The sequence below is a fragment of the Dermochelys coriacea genome, chromosome 14 (genome assembly GCF_009764565.3).
Source record: "Dermochelys coriacea isolate rDerCor1 chromosome 14, rDerCor1.pri.v4, whole genome shotgun sequence".
NCBI classification, from domain to species: Eukaryota; Metazoa; Chordata; order Testudines; family Dermochelyidae; genus Dermochelys; species Dermochelys coriacea.
Window position 1 is genome coordinate 12,891,702 of NC_050081.1, and position 12,658 is coordinate 12,904,359.

Genomic DNA, 12,658 nt, shown 5'->3' on the forward strand with positions numbered 1-12,658 from the left:
TATTTTAATGAATTTTTTAGCTAAACTAGCATAAGGATAGGGTATTCTTGCTCAGATACAAGAAGGACTCCACTGAATGCATCCGATGAAGTGAACTGTAGCTCACGAAAGCTTATGCTCAAATAAATTTGTTAGGTCTCTCAGGTGCCCACAAGTACTCCTTCTCTTTTTAAGAAGGACTCTAGGGTAATTAAACAAACATACTAATCTTTTGTATTCATAACCTGCAATTGCCCTGAAGAGGAGTATTAAACTTTGAAGCATGCTGATATCAGACTGATTTCTTTTCAAACACAGAACTGGAAACTGACTGATAAAGAAGCAAATATTGTACAATGCAGATTCCTATGAGAAGGAAGCTGCCTTTATAATGTGTCCAATAAAGTACCAGAATTGTGTTCATACAGGACTTTTAGGGGCACATTTTCAGCCTAAGAATTACATGCACAACTCCCATTTCTGCTAACTATAGGACTGTAACTAATTTCTTGTGCTCTATCCTGAAATTTTACCTCTTCATGGCTAAGTACAGCCAAGCCACCACAATCAAGCCCTTTTTTGATACTCTCTGTGGCATTAGAGCTATAAAAGTCTAAACCTGAGGAGCAAATTTCTAATAGACATCAACAATAGCAATAAATGCTGAGCACTGTAATGCCATTAGACAAGTAATTAAATATTTTGAACTTTATATAGTTGTTTACTATCAGGATCTCAAAGTACTTTAATTATGCTTCACCTCGCTCAGATGAAGTATTCTCATCCCTGCTCTACAGGTGAGTGAATCCAAAAGTGCTTAAGAGACTTCACCAATGTTCCATAGCAAGTCCATTTGAGCCAGGAAAAATCCTCAGCCATTCTGGATCACAGTGCTGTACGCTAGTCTAAAAACCACATTTAAGTCTGGTTTGTAAAAGTGACTTTGACAAGCTATACCTTTATAGGTGTGTGGAGTCCTATATATTTGATAGCAGTGTTACTGAAGGAGACGGTCCTTTCAGACTTTAAAGTGTATGAGTCAGATTATTTCTTAATTCTGCTAAAATTAGAGACGGGCTGGAATAAATATTCTTTTAGCCAGCATTAAAGTTGTATTTTGTGAGTAGAATTCTCACAACTTACTATTGTAAAAATAACTTTTAAAGTATTTATAAAAAACAATAGCAGCTCTAATGTGGACAAAATGAGCTTTAAAAAATATGAGACCAATTTAAATTTATTAAACAACTAAAAAAACAACAAAAAGTCCTTTTAACAAAAAATTCAACGCAGGCACTGTTAACAGCCCAAAAACTGCAGAGTGCTAGCATAAGAGGACTTGAAAGTGAAATTGCCTAGAAAATGACAAAAGCAAAACTGGATTATTCAGTTGTTACTGCTCAAGCTGAAAGAAATGTAAATAGCCAACAAAAACAGTGTAAAGAGTGAAAAGAGAATTTGATATTTAAAACTTCTTTCTGATGGTGATAATTCAAGGTGATGTTTGAAGTGCAGGTAAAGAAACTGTTGGGGTTTTTGGGGGAGTCCCTTTAACATTTGGAGGGGATTGCGCTGCCCAGTATCATCATTTCTGTAATGTCCAGGCCAACCGCAAGTTTTGTTGTTGGCTGGCAGTTCACCAAGGCACAGATCTGGAACACTACAGGTCATGATATACGTGAGTACTGGGCACAAATGACCTGTGACTTCCCAAATGCCATGAAACCACCATGGTTCTGAGCTGCTTTAGAGGTAGGAGGACCAGGTTGCAAAGAGGCTGCCCAGGAACATGTACAGCAGCCAGTGCAGAAGGGCTGTACACTAAGGGTCTGCCCTACTTCCAGAATGGGCACAAAAAAGAGCCAATACAGTTTCAGATGGTTAAATAACCTCTAATATGTTCTAGGGCAGGAGTGGCAGCTGCTCATCCTGAGACTAAATACATAGACAGGAACTTCCCAAATTTTGGAAGTGTTAGGCAGACACACGTTCTCTGCTGGGTCCACATCTTTCACTCCCTCTCTCACTGTTGGTATATGTGCTGTTTTACACCAAATAAGTTAGACATATTCTTACATTATGCAGTCCTGTAGTACTTGGAGTCTGAGCCAGAGTACAGGTCTGATTCCTTAGTTTGAGGGCAGTGACCATGCTGCTTTGAGTTGCCCAAGGAGTTTAAACATTGCAGAAAAACTGGGCAGGATCCCAATGAACAGTACAACCCTCTTGCTCTGTGTAACTTTGGAACTCAGCCGCTCTCAACTATCTAGATGACTGATTAGCGACTTGCGCATCTGCCACTACAGTACTGTACTTGTAACAGCTCCCAAGAGGTATCTTGCTGGCTCCCAAATACAGGCTGTGCATGTTCAGACATGTAGGCTGATCCTCGTGCTCTGAGTCTCCTCTTCATCTTATCAAATACTTGTAATGTTTTCTGCAGTGGGTTTGATGACTCAGCAAAAAAGGAAAAGGAGGATGACACACTGGCAAACCAGGTGCCAGCTTTTGCCACTATTTTAGGCCTCAGCCAAGCACTGACAAATTCTTTGCTAGAAACCAGTCTGTTTCACCTGTATATTGTTATGGTTAAGATAGGTATTGAACTTAAAACAATGTGTTTAGTGTTTGAACTTTATGAAATCCTTGTAAATTGCTGCATGCACTAATCTCACTTATAATGTCTTTATCATATGCTATAAGGTAATATTTAAGTTTTTGCTCTATAATTGTAAAAAAAAAAAAAAAAGTTTGCTCTGAAACTGTGAACCCAGGATCCTCTCGTCCATCAAGAAGGGCTATCAAAACTAAATGGGCCATTATGGAACATCACTATACAAAGAAAGGTTGCAGAGTAGCCGCCATGTTAGTCTGTATTCACAAAAAGAAAAAGAGAACTTGTGGCACCTTAGAGACTAACAAATTTATTTGAGCATACGCTTTTGTGAACTACAGCTCACTTCATCGGATGCATTTGGTGAAAAATGCAGATGCATCCGATGAAGTGAGCTGTAGCTCACGAAAGCTTATGCTCAAATAAATTTGTTAGTCTCTAAGGTGCCACAAGTACTCCTTTTCTTAATACAAAGAAAGTAATTGCTCCCTCACAGCACAAAGAGGCTACCTGCAAAAGGGTTTGTCCCATCAGCTTGAATTCTGGAAGGAGGAAATGAAAAATGTTCTTGTCAGCTATTTTCATCTCTGTTGCTGTTTGGACTCTCACAGGGCCAAAGCTCCAAAACAGAAGCTGAGCTCTCCTGAGTCAACCTGGGTTGTCCCTAAAAGACATTCAGCTAACAGATTACTACAGCTCAGTCACCTTTTGGAACCAGAGACCGTTACTCATTTCTGTATATATGCTTGCCTGCTTTAACCTTGTAATAACTCTTTTATTTCTTAGTTATTAAATCCTTAGGTAGTTTACTCTAGGATTGGCTGAAAGCATTGTTTTGATGTGGGATCTAAGGTACAAATTGACCTGGGGTAAGTGACTGGTTTCTTGGGACTGGGAGCAACCTGAATATTATTGTGATTTTTGGTGTAATGACATACCTATCGCTAAGTCCAGCTTGCCTGGGTGGCAAGAGAGACTGGAATGCCGAAGGAGACTGACTGTGACTCCATGGTAAGACCATTGTAGTGCCTGAGGAGTTCACACTTGCTACTGGGTTGGTGAATATAATTATAGAACATACCTCCAGTTTGGGGTCTCTGCCCTGAGGCTGGCACTCAGGGTCATAAGCCGCCAGACAGCTTGACAGAGGAGACAAATTTCTTATGTGCAGGAGTTAAAGGGTGGAGAAGGAGAGCTTTAAAAACCCCTCCTCAGGGCAGGGAAAAGGGGAAGGGAGAGACACAAGCTCCTGGGGAAATAATCTGCTCCAGGGTGAGAGGCTATGTTCCTTCCCATAGGGGAAACAGCCTATCCTGAGTGCCTGCTAGAGGAAGGACTGACGCCCCAGGGCAACCAACAGAATAACACTCTGCACCAGAGAGGAGGCAGCAAAAGGTAGCCCCTGGGGTTTATTGTTTAGGAGACTGTTTCCTTTTTGTTTCATGGAGGATCACCCCTTAGGCCTACCTTGAAAACATGACCAAGGGAGCACAGAAGGGGAAAGGCAAACCCTGCCCTGAGTGGGGCTGATTACCCCAGGCCCACCATCACCAGAGGGGGAAGTGCTCAGTGTGGTGAGAGGAAGGGGGTGCCTTGCCACATTGCTTAAACTGGGAAATCTTCTAGGTTTTAATTTTGGACACTTAATCCATAGACTTTAATGAATTGTTGGTTAGTTATCCACTCTTTTACTAGACCTATTCAATTCTCTCTCATCTTAGGAGGTTGTTTCAACAGTTGTTTTTGTTTAGCTGAACTTTTATTAAAGGTCTCATTGCATAATAAACCAGTACGTCTTTCATCAGCTTTTGTAGCACTGACACGTAAATAAGTCAAGTAAGGCCTGGATGACAGGATGGATTATTGCACTAGTCCTGTCTGTAGACCTCATTGTAATTTAGGAAAGCTCACCAAAATGAGTTTAGCACACTCAGCCTGGTCAGTGTTTGTGAGAAGTCTGTGATTAAAATAGCAAAATTACTTCAGGGTAGGATTGAGGTGCCTGGGTAGAGAGGTGTGGAAAGATTGCATAACATAATGGCCTGTTTCGGGCATTTGAAATCCTGTAGTTGAGTTATTTACTTGGACTTTTAGGGGAAAGAGGAGAAGACTTTGTTCCCACACTCCTCCTCTATCTAAAACCATAGAGAACTAGAACAGAATTGAACCTTGAACTGAATTGAATCTAACTGTTCCAAGTTTTCGGCATTGATGCAGATGTCCTTTTTGCTTTCACAAGCTCTTAATTTTACTTTAATATCCAACAGTCGGAAATTAGAGCAATACTATTGTTGTGTCTTTTGCTCTTTACGCAACAAGAATGTGAAGAAATCACACAGGCACAGTTGGGTTCCAGATAACGGTTTCCTAACTATACACAAATACAGGTTTCAGAGTAGCAGCCGTGTTAGTCTGTATTCGCAAAAAGAAAAGGAGTACTTGTGGCACCTTAGAGATTAACAAATTTATTTGAGCATAAGCTTTCATGAGCTACAGCTCACTTCATCGGATAGCTCACGAAAGCTTATGCTCAAATAAATTTGTTAGTCTCTAAGGAGCCACAAGTACTCCTTTTCTTTATACACAAATATGCATCCTGCTGTACTGAGATTTATAAAACAAAGAATGTGGGGTGACCACTACTAGAGGGATCAGAAATATTTAAAGAGATATGACACTATTCTGATACAATACAACTACATATTTATAATATTAGGGATGAACAGATTGTTTTTTGAGATGCCTAGCTTTGCCACTGACTTATACACAACACTAGCTTGTGGAGTGAGATCTCCTGAGAGAGGAATTTTCAAAAGTGCCTTCAGAGCACAATTCCCAATAGGCTCTTTTTAAAACCCCACCTCTAAACCTTTGGATGATAGTTTTAACTCCTCCTTCTGGCTCTCCCTTGCCAGGCATAGTTGACAGTGATGTCAGGACTGGGTTCTTCTGCTAGTACTTCTCTTATGGTTCTCACACACCCCAGGCACTCAACTCGGACAGCCTATGCTATTTGCTTTGCAGCAGGCTTACCATTTATTGCAACACGAGAGATACCCCATTATATTTACAGTTATACAGTTTATTTATAGGAGGGTCAGAACCTCATTTTGTTTTACTGGTCTTTGTAGTTTTGATCAAGAATTTTAGCTAAAATAAAACCTGAAGGGGTTTTTATGCTCCAATATGAGTGCAGGGAACAGAAGCAGCTTAAATTAGTATAGCGCACTGGAACACTGTGCACAGAACTTGTCTTCTGAATTCATAACCTGTGATTACCCTGAAGGGATTTATTAAAATTCAAAGCATGTTAATCCCCAATTGTTTGATCTCAAACACAAAATTGGGAACTGACTTTGATATATATTTAAAAAAAACATGCATCACAATGCAGAGTTATCTTGTGAAGATGCATTAATTTACATTGTCACGTAAAACAACAGATTTGTGTCGATACACGGCTCTTAACTTCAGAGCACAAACAAGAATCCACCATATATTTTTGGGTTCCATCTGCTGTTTGATTTTTTGGTGGATTTAGAGCTTATGAAAAATATTAAGACCATTTTCAATAGGCATAAATAACTGTATAACCTGTGTAGCCCTTCCTCTCCCTGCACCCACAAATAGACTGCAATAGATTGAGGAACAGAAGCATATTAAACACATCTCTTCTTGATATGAGCTCAAGTCGCATAACTGGAAATGGGATCCAGATTTCCAACACACTATAAAGTTTAGGAGTGTTGGTGATGGATTTGGATCATTATAGAGATACAGGTCCACTAGCAAAATTTGGATTCAGACTCCTACTGTGACTTGTCTCCCTTCATATCTTCCAACTTACAAAGTTCAGGGATGTCCATAGCAAGGTTTTTGATGTGAAGCAGTCTCTAATTTCAAAGATATCACCTGATAACACCAATTCATACAAAATCCATCTGTTGACCAACCCTCCAAAATCATGAGATTGACTTAATTATGACTTTTTTTTAAAAAAAAAATAAATGTAGTCAATTTTGAGTTCTTTTTATTTGGCAATTTTGAAAGTTTTGAGACTTACTTGGTTTGAACCCATACGGCTCATGTTTTCAAGCTTTTCCCCACAACGGAGGGGGCTAGAAATGTAATTTTTTGTATAAAATATTAAGGAAGCTGAGATTCTCATAGATTCATAGTACTCCAAGAGTTGGTGTTGTAAGAAAAGCACCAAATATCAAACTTGAGATAAAATCATGAATTGGCAACATTGGGATAACAATAGCTAGCTCATAAATAGTACTTTTAATCAGTTGGTCTCAAAGCTCTTTACAAAGGAGGTCAGTGTCAGATGGGGAAACTGAGGCACAGAGTGGCAAAGTGACTTGCCCAAGGTTAGCCAGCAGCCCAGTGGCAGAGCTGGGGATAGAGCCCAAGTTTGAGTCCCATTCTGGTGCTCTATCCATTGGGCCTGTCAGCCTAATATTGTTATTTTTTTTTAAATCTAGTAAATATTAAGTTTGTTTGAGAAGAGTTTGAGCTGCAAATTCAGACCTAGGCGTTCTCCAATGTTTAGAGTGCAGAGTCCAAAGTTTCTAGCTTGGCTCTTCTCTATATTAATTTAGCCTCATTCTAATAGTTGGGTTTGCACAGACATTAAGGGCTGGAGTCTCTTATCTGTTATAACTAACTACTTGGCACTGCTCATATGGCACAAATTGGCTTTATACTTACCAGAGGTGGTCAGGTGATGGAGTCTTACCACCAATAGTTCATAGTATAAGGTCAGGCAAATAACTTCAATCAGACGTACATTAAAATCACAAGCTTGAGACAACAGAGATAGTCTTTAGGGGATCACATTTTCAGCTTTTCTCCACAACCGCCATGGTTAGAAACTTACTTTTCTTTTTTAAAATTAAAGCAGTGTCCCACATAATCACACGAATCCAGGAGCTGTTGCTTTAAGAAAACCACTGAACATCATGAGACTTGCAATAAAAAATAAAATAAAATCCAAAGACTTGGCAACATTGCAATCACCTTTAGTGTCTAGACATATACAATATTACAGCTCCAAACCCCATCTCACCTGTACAGACTGATTCACCTGACTGACTGATACTTGTGTTCAAGGTGACTTATTGCACCAAATCCTGGCATGGCTTCCTGCTACCTCTGTAACGGTAGCATGACAGCTTCTTAAGTACTGATAGATTTATTCTCAGAACCCTTCTTGAGGAAGGCAAGTATTATCCCCATTTTACAGATGAGGAGCTAAGGCACCAAAGCAATAAAATGACTTGCTCAAGGGGACAAAAATCTATGGCAAAGACAGGATTTACAGGTCTCTTACATCCCAGTCCAATGCTTTAATCACAAGGCCACCACTGGGCTTCTAACATCTGTGTTAATTCCAGGTTGCAACATTTATAAATTTCATGTATATTCTTGCATACCTCTAGAATCTTCATTATATTCCATGCAAGTAACTACTTACTCAACTATTTACTTTCCTATAACTATCTATCTTTTTGAAATCACAGAGAAATTGGTAAAAAAAATCCAAACGAAAATAATTTACCAGTAAGATTCATTGTTTTTGAATAGAAATATCAATGTTTGTTTTACTAGAGTGAGAGGTTACTGGACTCCAGTACAATATTCAGTGTCTCTGGTTATGGTTTTAAATCACTTTCACTAACAGAGCGCCATCAGTTTTGCAGCTGATGTATAGCTGTTGGAGAGTATTTGACATTTGCTGCTTCAACCTTGACTCTTTAAATAAAATAATAATTCCTTTGACACCACTGGGGTGATTCCTCCAGGTGGCATAGAAATAGATAGTCATCTAAATACATTCTCAAGACTTGGCATGACGTGATTTAGCCACATTTATTTTTTTAATAAGCATGAGACGCCAGATTCTTTTGCCAGAAAAAATGTGGATTTATTATATGACTGTAGGCTAAAGTCATATTAATTTTGTTCAAAATGAGGTATATGCTGGAACTAGAAGGAATTGCTGCTAAAGGTTCAAATCTTAAATCAAGCGCTGCTTCAAATAAGGTCATTAGTGACAGACTAAAATGTTGCAAAGATACGTTACCCTAAATGACATATGCTAGTAATGGCAGGGGAAAAAGTTAATGGGTTGCTGTGACCCTAGGCGCCCCTATATTCACACCGTACACACAACTGTACCAATATGCCTTGTGAAGTATCGTAAGAAAGCTACCACCACACTGGTTATTAATATCATTGTAAAACGATGTGTTAATATGTGAGGTCATTAATTCCTCCTGTATGATGTTACTAGAACACGTTTAAGATCAGACAGCCTGTCCTAGGTAAAGATGATAAACAGAGCTGTCCTAGACGAAGAAAGGTGGGTTTATCTCAGTTTACATATTAGCAGTACTCAAAGCCATTGAGCTGAACAGTCAAGGGTTCTCCTGATCTTGAACTTGAGAGAAAGAATTAAGATGGCTCCTTCACCCCAGAGGGGGACACAATCTCCAGGAGGCCTTCCTGACTTGTAAGACTTAGAAGACATCCCTTTGGGGATGTAAGGAACACAGAGAGAAGACTCCATCTTTATCTGTCACCTTAGGAGAGACAGAAACGAAGCTATTAGATCTCTGTGATGGGTCCTGACCAGGCTAAACAGGAAAAGGCTGGAAAGGAGGCTATGAGTGAGATAAACCATATTGAACAGAGACGCTATCTTGCTAGTTGAAATTTGACTTTTAGATGTGTGTTTTCACTTTTATTTGCTTATAATCATTTCTACGTTTATCTCTTTTACTTGGTATCACTTAATCCCTGCACCTCTGTTAATAAACTTGTTTTGCTTTCATTATGAGTCATCAGTGCTGTGTAAATTCAGTAAAGTGTGTGCAACTAGGAAGCCAACAGATCAAAGTGTTTTACTGTCTTTGTAAAGGCAGCAAGCCTAACATTTTCTTTGAGAGGGACCGGTCCCTGCAGGAGGACAATTTTGGGAGTAGTTCAGGGCTGCAAGGGTATTAAGGTCAGCCTACAAGGAGTAACCAGGCTGGGCAGAGCCAGGATGAGACTTCTGGAGTCAGAGCTCTGAACCGAAGCTGCACAGCTCCAAGATACCTAGGGTTACAAAGCAGATGGTGACCAAATGCATTACTGGCCTGAGTAAACCCAAAACATCCCAGTTGCACATGATCTATACTAGATTAGTTACTATTGACAACTGATTCTAATCAGATATTGAACCAATATCTGTACTGACAACTCTTCTCTTTTTAATGAGGTGGCAAAGGGGGTTAAGCTAAGCAGGAATTTTGCCCAAGAAGTCAGAGATGCCCTTCTGTTTCTCTCTACGTTGTTTTCTTGTATATGTTTTAGATAAGTTTGCATTTTCTCAGTATTTTTCTATTGCCTTCTGCCACCAGTCCATCTCTAAAGCACCATTTGAGTTCTGAATGTTTATTACTGAGGACTGCCATGGTAAAGTGCTTGACCTCCCATCATCAAAATGGCTTTCAAATTCTGTTGTGCTGGATGAAGGAATTCAGGGTTAGGACTGCCTCATATGGAACTACTGAACTGAGCACTCTTTCATAAGACTTCGTAAGGGACCAGATTCAACACCCACATCTGAAATTCTACACACTTATTCCAGATTTACACTTCTATAGAAGAACAGTAACAGGCTCAATCAAGTTATTCCCAATTAATGATTGCAAGTATAATATGGCCCACACAGACTACTTACACATATCCACTCCAGATTTTAAGTTTCACGTACTACGTTCTGGGTAACACCACAAGATGACTCCATGTTTCCTAAAACTAAATTGGCTCTTCATTAAAATAACTATTTACAGTGATGTTGCAACTGCAGCTAGTATTCAAAACATGTGGACGCAGACTTACTTCTTGATGTCTCCTCCAACTTCTTCTTTCCTGTAGTCTGTGTTCCTCCCTCCAAGTTCCCGGTAGATTGCCATACATAAGAACCTAAAACTAAAAAGCAACTAGCTTTTTATAAAGGCAAAGATCACTTCACCTACCCCTGGAATGCAGCTTAGTCTGTTATGGAGAACTGTTCAACCGTGCACAGTAACACTGCACAATAGTTTAGGGCAGTATATGAAGAATGCTGTGTTCCATTGAAATATCAAGGGTAAGTTAAATAAATTACATTTTGTCATCCTCGAGTTAAAATAGAATCAGTAGTGTAGCAGGATCAACAATCCTTCTCTGGTAAAAGTGCCATGAATATGTAATGGCAACAAATGAACAGATGATGAATTTTGATTCATTTACATTTTTAGCAATGTGCATAATGAATATTAAAGCAGGTGCCAATGCTTAGAACCAGTGCCACATTCATATATGTACTGATGTCTGTATCCTCATTTTGGACTTGAGTCCAGCAGAAGATAGCTTACTGAGCTTGTTAGAAAACAAGACAATATTTCATTACAACAAAATTTTCTTGGGCCATGAAATGAAAAAGCCTGAAGTTCATTTTTAAAAGATGAGTCCATCAAAAAGCAAAAGGGAGTATTTATAACACTCCAGTATCGTACACTCATGTCATCTCTGCAAGTTACTGAACCTTCCACCAAGCTACCCCAAAGATCAAAATCATTATGCTGTAGCATAGAAATGAGGTGAAATTGCTAATATGAAAGAATCATCACTAATATTGTATTAAAGACATTTGTTTCAGCAAAAATCATTCAAAAGTCTTTGCAAACTCGAAATGTATGTAATATATTAGCACACAGTGAAGTTGCAGGTGTATTATGAAAACTGTTATTAGTAATGAACAAATTAGTAACATTATCCCTTCTTTCTTTGTGCATATACAAGATACATTATGTATACCAAGACTATTATGCATAAGGATTTGATTTCCTAACTTGAACACTTAATCAGAGTCCAAGTGGTTCTTTAACATTTGCTTGTTTGGGAGAACAAAGAGGGAATGTGATCTAGGATTAAAAGAAGGAGAGTGAGGTTCCTAGGTACAATTTATGTCTGTGCCACTTACTATGTGAACAAGGACAAGATATTTAATCTTACACAGGATAAGATTATACAGGAAAAAAATGTTCTCTTTCACAGGGTTATTCCATTTTCTTGATCAAATGTGTAACTATAAACATGCTGTGCCTAAATTTGACCCTGGTGACACTTCTCTGACTTCAATGAAGCTATACAAGTGATGAGTCCTACCCTTGCGTACTTCGTACCCCGCCTCCCAAAAAAGTCACATGGATCAACTAGTTTCAGAGTAGCAGCCGTGTTAGACTGTATTCGTAAAAAGAAAAGGAGTACTTGTGGCACCTTAGAGACTAACATTTATTTGAGCATAAATGCATCCGATAAAGCGAGCTGTAGCTTCTGCACGAAAGCTTATGCTCAAATAAATTTGTTAGTCTCTAAGGTGCCACAAGTACTCCTTTTCTTTTTATGGATCAACTAGGTTATTGTTGTTACCTTTGTATTGGAGGGTTCTATTCTGATCTATGCCCTTTATGCATCACTGAAGGAGTAAACCTAGTATGATGCTGAGCTTCTGGCTTCTTCTTTGCCTCCCTGTGGCTGGGGCATATAACTGGAATTGAGGGTTCTATCCATCTGGATGTTTGGCTTTTTGCCACTTCTCAGGATGAGCCAGCATTTAGGGCTCAGTCATCTAACTTCCACCAGCTGGAGTTGCTTCACAGGGGCCATTGACTACATCTAACTTGCTTACCATAGTCCCTACAGACACTAGTCCCCTAAACAACATATGTTTTCTCCCCCGTTGTGTTTGCAAAGGTTTACGAGGAATTCACTGCAAGATCAAGGTGTCCATTCCTTAACTTCAAGACCCCCATCCCGTACACACGCATTAATAGTTCAAGCACTATATTGCAGTACGTTTTGTAAACAGTTGTGATCAAGTGCAACAACATATGTGCTACCAAGGTGGCATCGCTATCAAAAAGGGAAAACATTCCGCAGAAAAGCTGACACCTCTACCCATATGCAACCTGCCAACCTAAACCATCTCTACCTGGCACCTGTCCCCTAGTGAAACGAGCATACCAC

General features: G+C 39.3%; 1 long non-coding RNA gene across 2 annotated transcripts in view; it reads right to left on the reverse strand.

Moving 5' to 3' along the window:
• LOC122456587 overlaps positions 1 to 12,658 on the reverse strand; it is a 177,169-nt gene that overhangs the window by 126,188 nt on the left and 38,323 nt on the right. The window contains exons 5-6 of one of the 2 annotated variants that reach the window (XR_006275535.1): positions 10,487 to 10,576; positions 8,514 to 9,180 (exon numbers count right to left, since the gene is read on the reverse strand). This is a non-coding gene — a long non-coding RNA (uncharacterized LOC122456587). Of the gene's footprint in view, positions 1 to 8,513; positions 9,181 to 10,486; positions 10,577 to 12,658 lie in introns of those variants that run through there. The other variant, XR_006275534.1, reaches the window with a different exon arrangement.